Here is a 19,685-nt window from a genome sequence, read left to right on the forward strand (position 1 = left end):
CTCATAATTCTCTCTTCATATAGCCGTAAGCCTATTACATATCCATAAAACACAATGATATGACCGCGCTCGGATCGCTTTCTCACTGCAATCGAACCGCTCCAGGGTTCGTTTCAATTGAGCCGAGACCACCTCATTCAAGCGATCTCGGAGCGATTACTTTGGTGCGGAACAGAGCGCGATTGCCCTGTTCACATATGCCAAACGAACCGCGCTAACTGGGCAAACGAGACACGTTCCGAAACAAAAGTGTAGGTGTGAAAGCACCCTTAGTTTTGATTTTCACTAACTATGAGTTCATCTGTGCGTGTCATAAAAAAAAAAAGGTCAGATTATTTATGTATGAGGTATTTGGGCATGGCTAACATACTTAACCACGCCCCTCCAACTATCAGTTTTGACAACAAACAGAAATGATGGGCAGGAGGTGTCTGTTAGGTTGTAATAACTCTTCCAAACCTTTTTCCCGATCTTTCTGAATGAAGTGCCTACTTTACTATTTCCAATCAGCTCGCAGTAGAAAAACAAGCCACGCCCACTGCTTTCTTATTTATTATTCCTTTCTCTGGGAACTGCATCACAATACAAATGAAAATGATATCTAGCAACCAAAATAATACCAGTAGTGCGTCACAATTCACATGCTATTGGTCCTAAATAGTACTGGAAAATAAAAATAGTATGTCACAAACTGTAATACGTCGAAAAAGTATTGCTGCATCTGAAAGTGCATACTTCTATACTATATAGTATGCTAGGAAAACAGTATGCAAGAAGTACGTAGGTGACCTACTACTTTCGGCGAGATTCTGTAGTGCGCATTCGATGAAGCAATGTGAAAGAATTCATGAATGCGAGTGAATTGACGCCACTGACACAGGTAGGTCACATGATAATGACAAATGGCAGATGTAGTACATCCAAATTTCATTCATTCATACACATTAACGATGTAGAAGCAATGATTGTGTAGTAAATTTGAAATTAATTGTAGTAGCCTATGTCAATGATTCCCGGATGGTCAACCATTTTGGTAGAAATTCGAAGTGTAGAACCATTTGTACTGCTAACATTGACCACAATATATAGCGGGTTGGATGTGAATTTCATTAGAACTACAAATGTGGGTAAAAAAAAAGGTGTAAAACTACAAAAATGGCAGATGCTCGAGACCAACCGTCAAGTAGAGAACCTTTGGTAAAGATGTTTGAATGACTGCTAATTAATATCTAGGCAACTGAAAAATATTTAAATCACATTTTGTGTGTTATATTTCATCAGCAACAATAACGTGTGGACGTTTAGACAATGTCTGAATGCATAATTTTGTAAACACTACTATTAAAATTTTAATAAACATCAGCTTGTTTGTTTTTTACTTTTCAAGGTTAAAAGTTGTTTGAAGAAAGATGAAGGTCCCATAATTCAATTCAAAAGCATAAATAAACGGGGGGAAAAATAAATCATGTATCACAAAATTTAGACAATTTTACAGACATTTTCCACAGTGTAGTAATGTATTAGCAACCCACCCAGACCACCCTAGTAACAAAAGCGTGATGAACAAACACTGGAGGAGTTTTCAAACCAGAAGCAACCCGAGATACTAAATAAATCTTAGTGATGTTTCATTCCTACGGTTAGACCGATGGGGGTTTCTCCTCAACCCAAAAGCTCCGTTTTCATTTATATATTTTTCTCCCCTTTCTGACCTAAATCACGACAAACACTGCCATTATGTATGTAATGTATTTGCCCTGTGTTTTTTTTTTCTTTTGTTTGGCATTGCGGTTTGTCTCTAAGCCTTGTGCATCTTGCCATGGGCACATATTAAGTTCTTCCTGTCACATTTTTAGCCATCATTGACAAGCTGCCGTCTGACTGTGACAGGACATCATGCTGGTGATCATCGGTCAAACTCAAGCACAATTGTCCTGAGGAGACTGGACACTGACCACCACTGGCCAAACACAGCAGTTTAACTCTTCTTGGATGATGACCGATGATCGGTGCTCTGATTTATAAAATGCGTAGAAATTATGCATGGGACGATAACCGGTATGTTTAGCGCAATTTGTAAAAGTCAAGGTTTTAATAACATTCACAATTCAGCAAACATCTGAAAAATGCTTATATAGCAATGAAAGATATCCAAAGATGCCTTTAAAAGTTCATGTTCAATGGTCGTAGCTTGGATCAAGTTCAAATCATTGATGCTTGCTTACAGGACAACCACTGCACCCTCTTACCTCCACCTGCTGCTGAAGGTCTACACCCCCTCCAGGAGCCTCGGGTCAGTGAGTGAGCATCGCCTTGTGGTACCATCGCAGAGAGGCCATAGGTCTCTTTCCAAAACCTTTACATTCAATGTTCCAAGCTGGTGGTATGATCTTCCCATTCCAACACGGACTGCAGATTCACTGGTATCCTTCAAATGACAACCAGAAACTAATCTTCTCAGATAGCTCCTTAACCCCTGTGAATAAAACCAAGACAAAAAAAAAAAAAAAACACACTTTTTTTAGCAAATCTCTGAGCACAAACAAGTTACTTTGCATAATCAGCACCTCTTGGCCCATATTTAATGATGCAGGCGCAAAATCTAAAGTGATTGGTGCAAAAGCGTTAAGGACATTAAGCATTAATCTAAATACTCTTTTGCTATTCTAAGGACAGAAAAATATGCTCTGCCCCAAGGCGCATGGTCTAAGAGGATTGCGCTTATTCTCTTAACGAGTTCTGGGTGTGTTTTGAGCATAACAAGCATTAAACCAGAGTCTCATCTGCCATTCCCTTCAAGAGTCAGATGTGTCGTGCCATGGTGCATTTGCCGTTTACATGGCGATTTTGTAAGTAGAAAACCTGAACGCTTCACTAGCTATGAAACAGTTAAACAGAGCATCTGCAGCAACAGTATAAAGAATGAGCCTCCTCCATTCGTATTCTTTATTTTCTCTTTACTTTTACTCTTTACTCCTTTACTTTCGTGTAAAAGGAAACGATGTTGTTCGCACTCCCCTGAAGACATCCATTAGCCTACATATTTAATTTTGTTTGTTAAGCACAAACATTTGTTCCTATACAAAACTAAAAATTCAAAACTACGTCTAAACTCAGTTCTAATTTCCAGCAAATTAAAAAATGAACAATAATGACACAGTGTGGTTAATATCAAACACACGTCCTATTCTTATGGCCCATATGGTGATGCATATGTCTCCAAAACCCAAGAGGAGGACAAATCTATACTTGTTTTTATTAAAACAAATATAATTATGCATATAATAAATAATACTGCTGACAATAATAACATTATACAAATGCAAATTTTCATGACTAAGCTGAAAAAAGCCTCCCGAGATGAGGCATGGAGGCAGGGGTTTTTATATTTACGTAGAAAATATTGTTTTTGTAACATTTTAATCCTTTAATTGATTTCATGTGTAAAGATATTTGTGTATTGCTGCAAATCCTGTGTGTATTAAGCACTGTGTAAAAGTTAAGAATTGCATAGGTGCATAAATAACGCGCTCTGCGCTGGACTTTGAACCAGCTTTCATTCGGTCAATGGTGCGGTTCTATTTCAGTTCCTCAACACACCAACAACGCGTCTTAACACACTTCTATTTTAGACCTGCACAACCATGACTCAACAAAGTGGCACAAATGGATTTGCTATTTAAACAATGTAGTGAAAACATGAAAATTAGGGTTGCACTGGTCTGAAAATAGCAACAAGTCATGCCAAACATGTCTTGCGCCTTATTGCCCGGGTGTATGATAGGGCCCCTTGTGTGTCCTGCCTAATCTTGTTAAATCGCTGAATGCCTCCAAAGTTGCTTTGGACATCAGCATCTCCTAAATGACTAAATATAAATGTAAGTATCAATGGGGAAAAAAAGTTGCTGTTTTTCACCCAGACATTTAAACAAGCACATATTTTAGAGCCATAATAGGGTATATGCCGAAGCAATAGGACTTTGAATGTGCCATTAACCTGGGTTAAGCGCTTCCGGTCAACTGTAAGGTCAATTTTATTTTAAAATCAGCGATCTCTATTGGCTGTGTGATATACAATATAAAGTGGGTCACAGATTGTACAAAAAGCACTGCTTTAAATTACATTTTTCCCCGCCATGTCTTTATAATATGAGCCTTTATTTTACCCCAGTATATTCAATGGAGCTTCTGCGCTATCCTGCCGATTCTGATGGGCGCGTGGAGTAAACAGCTTTGTGTCTCGTTTTACTCTTGAGCAACTAAATGAATGCCAAAGTTTATTTAACTGAATGTATTTTAATTACATTACAACATTGATGCTGTAAAAGGAACCGTATAAATTAGAAAAAAAAAAATCACAATAACAGGTCACCGGAAGTTTATCAGTTTGGCAAAAACACTAGCTCGGCATATACCCTATCACAACACCGTAATACCGTTAAATATTTTTTATCCAAGATTATCATACTGTCCGAATTTTATACTGGCCCATTTCATATTGCAATATATATATCACAGAAAATGTAGCATAGTGGCTCAGTGGTTAGAACCGTCACCTCACAGAAAGAAGGTTGCTGGTTCGAGTCCCGGCTGGGTCAGTTGGCGTTTCTGTGTGGAGTTTGCATGTTCTCCCTGTGTTGGCGTGGGTTTCCTACAGCTGCAGTTTCCCTCACAGTCCAAACACATGAGCTATAAGTGAATTGAATAAACTAAACTGGTAGTGTATGAGTATGTGTGTGAATGAGTTTGTATGGGTGTTTTCCAGTACTGGGTTGCAGCTAGAAGGACATCCGCCTTGTAAAACACATGCTGGAATAGTTGTTGGCTCATTCTGCTGTGGTGACCTCTGAAATTGAGACTAAGCCGAAGGAAAAATCCTAAAAAAACAAAAATTTGCGATGCCATTTTTTTACATCATGCAGCCCTACAGCACATGTAGATCTATTTCATAATTACAGTCTCTGAAATGCACAAAAGCGTGAGCGTTGCTGTAATTTTGAAGGAGGGAGAACGTATAATGTCCTATAATGGGAAAATTAATTGAAAAGATTCTTAGACTGGCAAACCGCAGCCAATTGCTTACGCCGTGGACAGATACTGTATCTGACAGGGAAGACAATCCAGGAAAATTCTTTCTCTAGGCATCATCGTGACTCATGCGACGGAGTTAGTTAACAGTCCACTTGAGCTCGAACATCTTGTTACTTACATGCCATTTATCAGACACTGTTCATCCACAGCGACTGCACAGTGCACTAATTGTGAGGACAGTTCATCTAGATTTAAGTGTCTCGGTAAAATCTGCTGTGGTAATAGACCAGGACAGTAATATTAGTGGCGTCTGAACAATTACTGCTAAATGAACACGTGTAAAATGCATTCGAATTCTCTTTTTAATGAGCCAATACAACAGTGTTTAGTTAAGTAGTTCTTGAAGCATAGCTTTCAAAATATGAGAGCAGATTATGAATTAAGCATAACTATTTATCTTTTAGTAAGATGTACTGGCCAGGGGTGTTGCAAATATGGCCGAAGAGGGAACAGACTTTCCTTGAAAGGGATACTGCACACTATCTTTGCACTATATAGCATCAGTATATATACTGTATAAAAACAGTATATAGTTTTAGCATTAATATTGCAATGTGAGGGGCGGCACAGTGGCTAAGTGGTTAGCACTGTCACCTCACAGCAAGAAGGTTGCTGATTTAAATCCTGGCTGAGTCAGTTGGCATTTCTGTGTGGAGTTGGCGTGTTCTCCCCATGTTGGCGTGGGTTTCCTCCGGGTGCTCCGGTTTTCCCCCACAGTCCAAAACATGTGCTGTAAGTGAATTGAATAAACTAAATTAGCCGTAGTGTATGTGTGTGAATAAATGTGTATGGGTGCTTCCCAATACTGGGTTGCAGCCGGAAGGGCATCAGGTTTATAAAACATATGCTGGATGAGTTGACAGTTCATTCCGCTGAGGCAACCCCTGATGAATAAAGGGACTAAGCTGAAGAAAAATTAATGTAAATATTAATTGTAATGTAATATAAATGATAAGATGTACTGGCCAGAGATGTTGCCAATGTGGCCACAGAGGAAACTGAATTACATTGAAAGGGATTATATAAGGGCTGCACAATATATAGTTTCAGTGCTTCCACAATAGTCACATCGCAAAACAATAGAGATTTGATATTTATTTATTTATTTATTTATTTATTTATTTATTTATTTATTTATTTATTTATTTATTTATTTATTTATTTATTTATTTATTTATTTATTTATTTTATTTTTTTATTTTTTTATTTGTTTATGTGTTTGTTTGTTTGTTTGTTTGTTTTTTTATTTGTTTAAATTTTTCATTCTTTTTAATAAACAAAGATGCATTAAAGTGTTAAAAAAGTGACATAAAATAATCATAGCCCTACAAAAAAATTAAGTAAATAAATTCAGTGAACTTTAACATTTTAAAATGATTACGAAAAAGACAAAAAAATGATTATTTCAAGTCTATAAAAGATATAAAAGTATACATTACAAAAGTAAGATGATTATAACTTTTTTCAAATGCGACACCATTCATGATGCATATAATAGTGTTATAATAATAATAATAATAATAATAATAATTTTAATAATACTAATACTACTACTATTACTAATAATAATAATAATAATAATAATAATAATCACCATCATCATCATCATCATCATCATCATCATTATACCAATCATATATTTTTTTTTATTATTATTACAGTTTTTCCTGAGCATTAGTCAGCAGGAAACTTTATTAAACACATAGAAATACAATAGATTAATAATAATAATAATAATAATAATAATAATAATAAATATTATTATTATTATTATTATTATTATTATTATTATTAAATTAATTACATTTAATTAAATTGTGTATAATCACTGTGCAAGCCTTTTTATTAAGAATTGGGCACCAAACAGATTCATTTAAAACATTATAGGAGCCTTTTTTGTCATTTCATGCTGTTTTTAAGTATATAAAACACATAAAAAGGGTTTGGATTTGACATTGATATCAAAAATTGGCCCAAATGTGCAACCATGTTACTCATTTTTCAGTATAAGAACATACACTTAAATCTGTCTATAAATAATAAATGCAATTATCTATCACATGTTTAACAGGGTTAATACAAAACGTCCATTTATTAAACAATCTAAAAGTCAATTGGACTTGCTGAGGTTAAAAAAATCAAATAATATGTGAAGGACTATCTCTATAACTGGTGTAAAAAAACAAAATAGATTTATTTTTCATCTTCTGTACCCTATTTGTGAAAATACCCTGCATAATAAGCAGGATAAGCTGCTCGACATCTAAATTTAACTCTGATATGAACTCTTGGCAGCTCCAGCAGATTTCACTGCGTGTGAATATTCTGAACTATTGTTTGCAAGAGTACAATATGAGCTGGCCTTTAAAGATGCCCCCCTTTATTCTAAGAAAAAGTCTATAGCAAACACAAGAAACATGCACAACCCCGACTGCGCTTGCCAAAAAACAAACTGTGAGTCTGTTTAATGAATTTTGGCTCTGTGTATGATTCATCTGTTTGAATGGGGAGCTTGGCAAACTGATTTGGCAGCGTATTAGCAATTTCATCTTGGATGTGTAAAATAATAATAGAGGCACAAAGCAGGTCCATAGGTGTGATCTGACATCTGTAGTGCTTCTGCTTGCTGCACAGATCAATCTGGTGTCACATAACCTGCTCTCGCGATGCCAGACGACTGATTATTGGCATGAGCTTCCCACATTTACACTATGCTCATGCCAACAGCCTTGACTTACACAGATCCCAAAAAAAGTTTTTGCACTGCATGAAAGATTTCTTATTTATTATGTAACTTAGTGTAGGTCCTGTGGAAAATTGCCAAAACAATATTAAAAATGTGCCTTTTAATATTAATGTATTTACCAAAACTTTACAGAAAATGGCATAAGATCAAGATAAGCTTCAAATTATGTAAAACCAATATGAGTTTTCACAGTTAACAATTTAGAATTATGCACAGCATGCCTGAGAAGTTGTTAATGTTAGAAACATTTATCATTGTCTTACTTAATCTTTCCTTTTTTAAAATAGAAACAACAACAAAAACAACAAATAATAATAATAATAATAATAATAATAACAATAATAATAATAGTAAAAATAATATTAATAATAATAATAATAATAATCGAAAACATATTAATATTAGTATTAATAATAATAATAATAACAATAATAATAATAATAATAATAATTGAAAACATAAGAAGAAGAAGAAGAAGAAGAAAAAACAGCCATATTAATAATAAAATAATTGAAAACAATAATAATATTAATTGAAAACATAATAATAATAATAATAATAATAATAATAATAATAATAATAATAATAATAATTGAAAACATAAGAAGAAAAAACATAGCCATATTAATAATAAAAATAATTGAAAACATAATAATAATAATATTAATTAAAAACATAATAATAATAATAATAATAATAATAATAATAATAATAATAATAATAATAATAATAATAACAATAATAATAATAACAATAATAATAATATAATACCCATACACTCTTATTAACACACTTACAATACAGACAATTTGGCTTACCCAATTCACCTAAAGCGCATGTCTTTGGACTGTGGGGGAAAACTCAGAAGAAACCTACGTCAACATGCGGAGCACATACAAACTCCACACAGAAATGCCAACTGACCCAGCTGAGGCTCGAACCAGCAGTAAGTTCCACTTACAAAGTTTGCCATATAAATAGCAAATACACCATAGCCCGATACAACTGACCCTTAAAGATGATGTGAAATGAGACTCTGATTGGTTTAATGCACGTTATGCTCCAACACACCTAGAACTCATTAAGAGAATAAGTACAACCATGTTAGACCATGTGCCGGGGCACAGAGCGTATTTACCTGTCCTAAAACGACATTAGACTTTGCACCTAGATCATCAAAATAGAGCCCAGAGACACACACATACACAGAGAGAGTGAGAGAGAGAGAGAGAGAGAGACAGACACACACACACACACACACACACACACACACACACACACACACACACACACACACACACACACAGAGTCTTATTCATTCATTAATGTAATATATAGCAGTTCGAATAGGTTTTTCCCCTTTTAACAGACTTGTAATCTTCTTTACAGTTGCCATCCTCTCAAGCAACCCACCCTACTAAAAATTTCATGGAAATCTCCTGAAAACCTCCCAAAACTGAGATGCTATCCGGAACACGTAAACACTACTAAAACCACCTGTGGACTCCTAAAAAGCCCTGAAATCGATCCCCCTCAAGCTATTCTGTATTCAAAACACAGCCTACTGTTTCAAACCAAGCATCTCAAAAGAGTGGTAAATATCATGATCTGCCATGCTTCACTACGGCAACTTAATTCTACAAGTATGCAATGAAAGCAACATCTATAATGCACTCAAAGCACATACTTTTTTTTTTTTTTTTTACTGTACCCCGATTTCTTGCCAAACTCGTGCTACACAACTTGCCTTTACAACCTTTCAAGGTTATTTAATGACAAGCATATGCGATGAGGCGCGAAAACGACATCAAGCGCTGTGAAACATAAATCACACCATTAACGCTGGTCTTCTCACAAACTACAAGATCCGAAAGATGGCAGGTGGCGGAAAACAAAAGACGGCGGCATCAAGGAGCGCTTTGAAGGACAGAGAAATGCTTTCGGCTGAGATTTATCTGAAATTCATACCACTGACATGAGATTCAGAGTATTTCCCTCTGGCTCATGACCTCCCACGCATGCAGAGCTGGTCACAATTTAGAGATTAATAAAACTCAAGTCTACAAATGTGGAGAAAGATGAGCTGACCTTCAGAAATTTAATGAGAGTTCATGAAAATGTCAAAATATAATATAATATAATATAATATAATATAATATAATATAATATAATATAATATAATATAATATAATATAATATAATATAATAGAGTAGTTAATATAATGGAATATGCAATGCATACATTATTATTATTATTATTGTTATTGTTATTATTATTATTATTATTATTATTATTATTATTATTATTATTATTATTATTATTATTATAACTATTAATACTGATGATGATGACGGTGGTGATGATGATGATGGATAATAATAATAATAATAATAATAATAATAATAATAATAATAATAATAATAATAATAATAATCAATGCATGTGCAAATCTAAACTTTTCTTAATTAAAAAAATGTGCAATTATTGTTGATATCCTTATATTTACAAAACAAACAATAATACATAAATGAAAATAAATACATGCATAATTTAAAAATCAAATGAAAATAATTTATCATAAATGCATAAAGAGCTACTGAAAACATTTGGAATTCTATAATACAAAAAAAAAAATACTATACATAAAGACACACTTATTCATCCATTTATCCAATAAACAGCTGTCTGAAATGTTTTTCCCCCTTTACAACAGATTTATAATGTTCTTTACAGTTGATATCCTCTCATGTAACTCGTTTTACCACTTTAAAAATTGATGAAAATCCCCAGAAAACCTCCCAAAACTAAGATGCAATTCAGAACATGTAAACACTACTAAAACCATCTGTGGACTCTCAAAAAGTTCTCAGAAATTAATAATTATTGAAAATGTCATAATATAATATAATGTAATGTAATGTAATGTAATGTAATGTAATATAATATAATATAATATAATATAATATATTTTTAGATCATAAGAAATCTGATCCATCTGGAGTCTTCACATTTTGTGAAAGACCTTCAGAAATTCAATGGCTGTTCATGAGAATGTCAAAATAACCGAAGAACTAAGAACTTATGGATAATTTATAACACATGTTGTTCAATACAGGCCACAACTTGCCTCTTGCTGCTATATTAATATTACAATTGCTGAATCAGGCTAGAATTGTTTGGATGGATGGATGGATGGATGGATGGATGGATGGATGGATGGGCCATAAATTTATGGATGGATATATGGATGGATAGAAATGAAAAATTAAAAAAAGAAATGGATGGACGGATGGATGGATAGGCAGACAGATACAAGGATAGTTGAATAGATATATAGTATGTTAGATGTACAGACAGGATGGATGAATGGAAGGAAAGACGGATGGCTCTTTTTAGATATTTGACAGATAGACCAATAGATATATTTGATAGATGAACATGGATGGATGGATGGATAATTTTTTTAAAGAAATGGATGGATGAATGGATAAGACAGATAAAAGGAAAGAATGATAGTTGGATGGATAGATAGAATGTAAGATGTACAGACAAGGTGAATAAAAGGATGGATGGATGGATGGATCTTTTTAGATATTTGATAGACAGATGGATGGATGGATGAATGAATGGACAAATTGATGGATGGATACATGGATGGAAAGTGGAATGGAAGGATTAATCGATAGGTAGGACAACGGATGGATGGATGAATGGATGGATGGACGGATGGATATTTCTAGATATATGATGGATGGATGTATGAACATATGGATGGATGAATGGATAGATGGATGAAACAATAGAATAATAGATGGATGGATGATGGATGGATAAAATGATAGTTGGATGGATAAAATGATAGTTGGATGAAAGGATGGATAGAAAGATAGTTAGAACAGTAGTTGGATAGAGAGATGGGTAGATAAAATTAGTGTATGGATGGATGGATGGATGGATGGATGGATGGCTAATTATAGGCAATTCTGATTAATCATATTTTGAGTTTACTATAGTAATTGACGGCTGAATGTTAATGTTTGGGTGAACTATCCCTTTAACAGATTCATGCAGGGTTTACTCTGAAAGAAAGTTGACTCTCTAACAACAACTACTGAGAACTGCATTAGATCTCCTGAGCTATAAGAGAGCAACCTCTGAGCAATAAAGTTTTCCTCTGGGTCTCGAGCTTCTCTCCTGTCATAACACTGACTTTATCCTCATTTCAGAAGTTATTGTTCTTAAACGTGTGAAGTCAGCATAAACATGGTCCGGTGCACCACTTGAAGAAACCTATAGATTAAACGCTTGAAACAACACTGTCTGCCGCCTGATGCTTTGTGTATTAAACTCTCCGCAGAAAATATATAGTCCCCAGCAGTTCAGACCTGGCTGCACATGATAAATGTCTCGCCAGTGATTATGTTTTGCTGACATTGCAATCATTTCAGCTGAGCTTTGTTATGACCTGATCAAGTTCATGTGGTCATGTCCCTGAAATATAAAACACAACACCTTGGGTTCTGCAGCTAGGATAGTGTAGAAACCAGTGAGGAGAACTGACCCTCCCACTGTATGTATGTATGTATGTTATTTATTTGTTTGTTTGTTATGTTGTTGTGAATCCAAGGTTTTGTTTCATTTATGTATTTATAAACATTCAGCTCAGCTAAATGTCACTATTAATAAGAAAATCAAGCAATGGGTTTTTGTAGGCAAGGGAAAACCCAAAAAACCCGCTCTTCAGTTCCATACTCAAAGACAGCATATATGATGCATTTGAAATTGCTGAATTATACACCCACACAATGAGAAAGGAGCAGCAACATATGTTATTACAGGACAGTACATTTATTGTGCACTAGTGAACACTTTTATTTTAGCGTATGCAGTGATTTCGTAGATTTATTTATTTATATTCATTAGTTTTTAATTTATTTTCATGTAATTGTGTTTATTTATTTTTTTATTTTTTTATTTTTTTTGTAGTGAATCCAACGTTTTGTTTGATTTATTTATACATTTTTAAAATTATTTTTATTATTATAATTTTAGCATGTGCAGTGATTTCATAGATTTGTTAATTTATTTCATTTATATTTATTAAGTTTTTATTATTTCGTTTTTTTATTTTATTTATTTATTATGTTGTTTTAAATCCAATTTTTTGTTTGATTTATTTATTTTTATTTGTTAGTTTTTTATTTTTATTTATTTATTTATTTACTATGTTGTCGTGAATCCAAGGTTTTGTTTGTTTGATTTATTTTTCTATTCATTTTATTATTATTTTTTATGCTGTTGTTGTCAATCCAGGATTTCATTTATTTATTTATTCATTTATTTATGTATTTTAGTTTACTTATCAGTTTAATTTTATTTTGTTTGTTAGTTTACTTATTTATGTTATTTGTAATATGATGTTTGCCATTATTAATGTTGAAAATGGGGAATACAAAAATGGGTCAATAAAGCAGTCTGACTCACACAGTCAGAGACGCTGAAAGCAATGTGCCAAAAATAAATAAATAAAACAAATAATTAAAATAAACTCCAAATGGAGAGTAAAGAAAAAGCTGAAATTGTGTGACTTGATGATTGTGTAGCCGGCTAAACAATGGGCCACTTTCATTTGAGGTGGAAATTTGTGATAATGGGATTATGAAACGTTACGGCTTTAAAAGGATACTTCACACAAAAAAATGAAAATTCTGTCATTATTTATTCAGCCTCTTGTTGTTTCAAGTCAATATGACCTTCTTTTGCAGAACACAAACCAAAATATAATGAAATGAGTGTTCACAAACCACATTAAAAGCATTCCCCCTCTCTCTCTCTCTCTCTCTCTGCAAAGGACGGGTAAAAGGACAAAACAAAGCTTCAAACTCTCACTTAAAAAACCAAACAATAGTTTTATGATGAAGTATATATTTTCACTAGTACTGTACATGTACTAATGCTCATAAGTTTAGCATTGCTGATGCTTATGACTTTCATTTATGCATCACCGAGCTGAACATGATAATAATAAATGAAATAATTTGCTGCCCAAGGGAAAAAAGGTATTATTGTCAATTGTTTAAAAAACACATGAAAATATAAAAAGAGCTTTATTAATTCAAAATAGAAGGTTCAAATGACAAAATAAGTTTTTTTTTTTTCTTTCTTTCTCAAAGCCACATAATCAGGAGTTGTTTTTTCTTGCTCTTTCTTACAGAAGAATTATTTTCTTGGAGAAGTACTTAATGACCCCAGCATTTAATTAAATGGCTTTATGGGTTTGATATAAATTACTTGAATACAGTCGTGAAATTGAGGTTATAAGCCTATTAAAACCACACACACACACACACACACACACACACACACACACACTAAAGCATGCAATATGGCTCTAACGTAAACTTGTATATCCACACAGCTTGGTTGCGGGCATAAGGCCACGGGTTATAACAGCCCAGCAGTGTTTCGTTTAGAGCCATTTTACACTAATATATAATATAGCCTATGTCGCGTTTATGCAAGTGTCTGAGGGCACAAATGTCTAAATAAAAACGACTCCGTGTTAAAAGCCCTGATTTGTGAGGAACTACTTTCTTCCGCCACATTTAAAATACATGTTTGAGAACTGAAAGAGCAAATGTCCTATTTCCAAATGAAAAAAAAAAAATCACTTTACAAGTAGTAACAAAGTGTCTTTTTATGTCTTAAATAAAGTTAATAGCTTATCGAATTAAGTACTAGAGTAAAGTATTATTTGTACAAGAAAAATGGACTGAGATTAAACCTAGCTGTAATTTACCTCACAGGAGTATTTAACGCTACGATATGGCTCTAGAACTTCAAAGTATGGTTATATAAACAGAGTTGTGGGCACGAGGCTAATGTTACGTGTAATAACAGCAGTCTTGGTACAGTATAGAGAAATTTTACAATGATTTTGTGCAATTTCGCGTTTATGCAACAGTTCAAGGGCACAAATGTTAAAATAAACGCGACCAAGTCTAGATTTGTGAGGAACTACTTCCTTCCGTCATAGATTTAAAATCGATGTTTGAGAGCGGAATGAGCAAAGGTCCGTTTTGCAAAAGAAAACCATAACTTAACAAGTAGTAAGAAAGTACTGTTAAATTTCTTCAATAAATTTAATGGATTATATCATATTAAGTACTAAAGTAGAGTAATGGTCTATTTGTGAGAAGAAAAATAGCTTGAATCGTACCTCATTTTGTTTTCTTTATTGCGATTTGTCGGTTATCATCTTTCTATAATGTATCCCATGATGTTTCAATGACACTTGGTAGCTGGAAGTAAAACTTAAGTCCGTGTTTCGTCTCTTTTCAATATAAAAGTCTTGCTATCGGTTATAAAGGTAGTCCCGTGGTGCCATCTAAAGGTGTAACAATTCATAGAGGTAACAGTGTATCACGGTGTAAATCATCGTTCACGACTACAGAAAACAGGCGATTATTGCTGCCTAATAAATCTACAAAAAGTTATATCTGTTAAAGAACACCAGTAATAATAATACTATAAACAACGACTAAACAATAAATAAATAAAGCTTTTATTTGCAATGCAGAAAAAACCCACTTATTTTACAGAATAAAAAAGCAAATATTAAAAGCTAGCAGTAGTCAAGCACATGCTAGAAAATAAATAATAATAATAATAATAATAGGCGGTTCATTCTGCTGTGGTAATCCCTGATAAATCATAAACTAAACCAAAGAAAAATTAACAAATTATTAAAAATAATAATGAGGTGGCACAGTGGCTCAGTGAATAGCACAGTCACCACACAGCAAGAAGGTTGCTGGTTCGAGTCCTAACTGGGCTAGTTGGCATTTCTGTGTGAGGTTTGCATGTACTCCCCATGTTAACGTGGCTTTTCTCAGGATACTCCGGTTTCCGCCACAAGTCCAAAAACACACCCTATGGTGAATTGAATAAACTAAATTGGCTGTAGTGTATGAGTGTGTGTGAATGAGTGTGTATGGCTGTTTTCCAATTTTGGGTTGCCACTGAAAGGGCATCCGCTGCTTAAAACATATGCTGGATAATTTGGCGGTTCATTCCACTGTGGTGACCCATGATGTATTAAGGGACTAAACCGGAGGAAAATAAATCAATGATAATAATTATATAATAATAATAATGAAATCATCTTAGATTTATATATATATATATATATATATATATATATATATATATATATATATATATATATATATATATATATATATATATATATATATATATATATATATATATATATTCACTGTAAATTTGCAGGAAAAATATGATTCATCCATATGGAAATAAAACTTTCTTTCTATGTTTCTTTTTGTTGTTGTTTTTGTTTTCCATTAAAATAATAGCAAAATGACATGAGTAAAAATGACAAAATTTTAGTTTTGGGTCAATTATTCCATAATAATATATCTTCAGGCAGTTTTCTAGAACATATGTTACAGTGACTTTTTCTGTGCTAAGGACAATAAGTTGGTAAGAGTTTTTTTTTTCTTCTTCTTTTTGTGCAAGCCTTGCACAAAAGTCCTCAGGTTTTTTTCTCCTCAACAGAGTGTGACATTACCCAAGGCCCCTGCTCATATTCCCAATGTAAACCCAAGTTGAAACTTTGCCTAATGACCCGAGGGATCACTGAGTGGCCTGATCTTCTTCAAAGCGGTAATGTATCATGCCACTGTTGTTTTTCAACCTCTCCAGCCACTTTTACCTCCGCTTTTTGCATCAAGAACACCTTAGCGCACTTCAAGATTTATTTTATATTCACATGTACACACACAGCAGAATGCATGGGTGAACTTCACAAATAAAACATTCACATCTCCAGACTTGGTTTATACACACACACAGGAAATATATATATATATATATATATATATATATATATATATATATATATATATATATATATATATATATATACAATCTTGTTTGTTTTATTTTGTCTAGAATAAAATAATTTATTTTAATATTGACCATCTTAAAGGGGCTAATATACAAGTATCTAGTAAAATATGATGAACTCTCATGATGTCAAAGATTAATTAATCTTTCTATTAAGCATAAATTGGGGAAAATATACAGGGGGGGGGGCTAATAATTGTGAATTTGACTGTACCATATAAGTCATATTCACACAATGAAGCATTGTGGCTACTGTTTCAATCATTTTCCATTATCATAAAGCACTAATTTCCAAAAAAAAAAAAAACTTTGATTTTATATTATATCATGACCTCTCTATGTTTGTGAAATACACCAGCATCAACACAATAAATAATTTACACTCAACTCAGTTCTTCAGTGTAGAACTGTGTGCTTCTGTTTCCCTGCTTACACCAGAACATCTCTTAGATATATATGGAAATACATATATGGAAATCACAACAATATATCTTAAGCCACATGTAGACAATAAAAATGGGCATGCCACATTTGTTTCCATCAACCACATACAGAAATAGCTACAAGAGTGAATAATGCTTCTTTGATTCAGTCATACAATCTATCACAATGTTTCCGGTAAACGTTCAGCTCAGCTAAATGTCATTATTAATAAGAAAATTAAGCATTCAGTTTTTGTAGGTGGGGGAAAACCCACAAAGCCCACTCTTCAGTCCCATACTGATCAAAGCCAGTATATATGATGCATATGAAATTGCTGAATTATACACCCACACGATGAGAAAGGAGCCGGAACATATGTTATTTATTACAGGACAGTACATTTATTGTGCACCAGTGAACACTTTTATTTTAGCATATGCAGTGATTTCGTAGGTCACAGGTGTATGGCTTAAAGACCCAGCCATGCAAGTGAAGCGGAAGTGGACATAACTGGGCCAAAATACAATGTACACAATTCCTGAAAGACTGTATATGCTTACAAACACCTTTAAACTGCAACCTAGAATAGTGTAAGGGTACATACAGTATACACAACACCCTTATTTTGATTCTGGTGCATCGAGATTTCAACGCCGTTTGGCACAATTCAAGTAGAGTACCTTTACCATTAATTAATTAATTAATTAATTAATTATTTATTTATTTATTTAGTTATTTATTTATTTATTTATTTAATTATTTATTTATTTATTTATTTATTTATTTATTTATTTTTATTTATTTATATGTTTGTTTGTTTGTTTGTTTGTTTACTATTTATTTATTTGTCTGTTTGTTTATCTGTTTGATTGTTTGTTTTATCTTTTCTTAAAATATTTATTTTAATTATTATTGTTGTTATTATTCATTAATTCATTCATTCATAGAATCATTTTCTTTTTGGCTTAGTCCCTTTATTAATCTGGGGTCGCCACAGTGGAATGAACCACCAACTTATCTAGCATATGTTTTATGCAGTGGATGCCCTTTCAGCTGCAACCCATCACTGGGAAAATTATAACTATTATTATTATTATTATTATTATTAATATTATTGTTATTCATTCATTCATTAATTTTTTGTCGGCATAGTCCCTTTATTAATCTGGATATGAACGGATATGAACACTCAAGAACACCCGATCTGGTCAGCCAAAGAGCTGCTCTGAACACACAACATGACAAACCTTACAGCTGATGAGAAATAGGGGAGGAAGATGATGATGATGATGATGATGATAATGATGATGATGATGATAAAGTAGAATAACAAGAACAACAAGACAATGATGATGGTAATGAAGAAGCAAAAAAGAGGAAGAAGATAATGAAGACGAAGAAGAAGAAGAAGAAGAAGAAGAAGAAGAAGAAGAAGAAGAAGACAATGCTGATGATGATGAAGATAAAAAAGAAGAAGATAATGATGATGATGAGGAAGAAAACCAAGAAGAATAAGACAATGACAATGATGAGCAAAAAGAGCAAGAAGATGATTCATTTATTCATTCATTCATTTTCTTGTCGGCTTAGTCCCTTTATTAATTCGGGGTCACCACAGCGGAATGAACCGCCAACTTATCCAGCAAGATTTTACGCAGCTTATACCCTTCCAGCCGCAACCCATCTCTGGGAAACATCCACACAGATTAAGATGATGATAATGATGATGATGATGACGATGAATGTGAAGTAGAAAAAGAAGAAAAGAAGAAGGAAAAGAGGATAAAGGCGACAATGAAGATGACAATGATGATGATGATGATAATGTCTTCCGGATGTGACGTTAAACAGAGGTCACAACAAAAACAAGAAGACAATGATGATGGTGATGATGATGATAATGTCTTCCGGATGTGACGTTAAACAGAGGTCACAACAAAAACAAGAAGACAATGATGATGGTGATGAAGTAGAATAAAAAGAGCTACGTGAAGAAGAAGAAGAAGAAGAAGAAGAATGTGAAGTAGAAGAAGAAAAAAGGGGGAAAAGGAGGAAGATGATAACAGCATTGACGATGAAGAAGAAGAGGAAGACAATGACTAATGGGAGAAATGAGTATAGATATAATGAGAATAATGTTCTACAAACAAGTGTGTTGATGAATATACATAACAAGGAGAAGATTATAATTCAAACATATCAGCGCGCAATATCAAGCAGCAGGACGAGCTGTTTTTAATGCCTAAAAGTCAATGGAAGTGAATGAGAGCAGAAGTGTCGAGTCAAAATTTTATTTCAACGGCTGCGCCCGCTTGTATGTTAAGAATCAGGTCAATATGGATCTACTGCCACCAACAAATCTGTAACAACTATCATGAATAAAAAATACATAAATAAATAAAATGAAAAATCCCCCCCACCCCTCAAATAAATATCTATGACCCATATATATACAATTGAAGGCAGAATTATTAGCCCACCTGAATTATTATC

The 19,685-nt window shown here is 33.3% G+C and overlaps 1 long non-coding RNA gene across 2 annotated transcripts in view; it reads right to left on the reverse strand.

Moving 5' to 3' along the window:
* Positions 1 to 15,147, reverse strand: part of LOC141384400 (uncharacterized) — a 68,493-nt gene extending 53,346 nt beyond the window's left edge. Inside the window, exons 1-2 of one of the 2 annotated variants that reach the window (XR_012405397.1) lie at positions 15,058 to 15,147; positions 2,250 to 2,476 (exon numbers count right to left, since the gene is read on the reverse strand). This is a non-coding gene — a long non-coding RNA (uncharacterized lncRNA). Of the gene's footprint in view, positions 1 to 286; positions 2,477 to 15,057 lie in introns of both variants that reach the window. The other variant, XR_012405398.1, reaches the window with a different exon arrangement.
* Positions 15,148 to 19,685: the final 4,538 nt, after the last annotated feature.

The sequence above is a fragment of the Danio rerio genome, chromosome 1 (assembly GCF_049306965.1).
Source record: "Danio rerio strain Tuebingen ecotype United States chromosome 1, GRCz12tu, whole genome shotgun sequence".
Classification (NCBI taxonomy): Eukaryota; Metazoa; Chordata; class Actinopteri; order Cypriniformes; family Danionidae; genus Danio; species Danio rerio.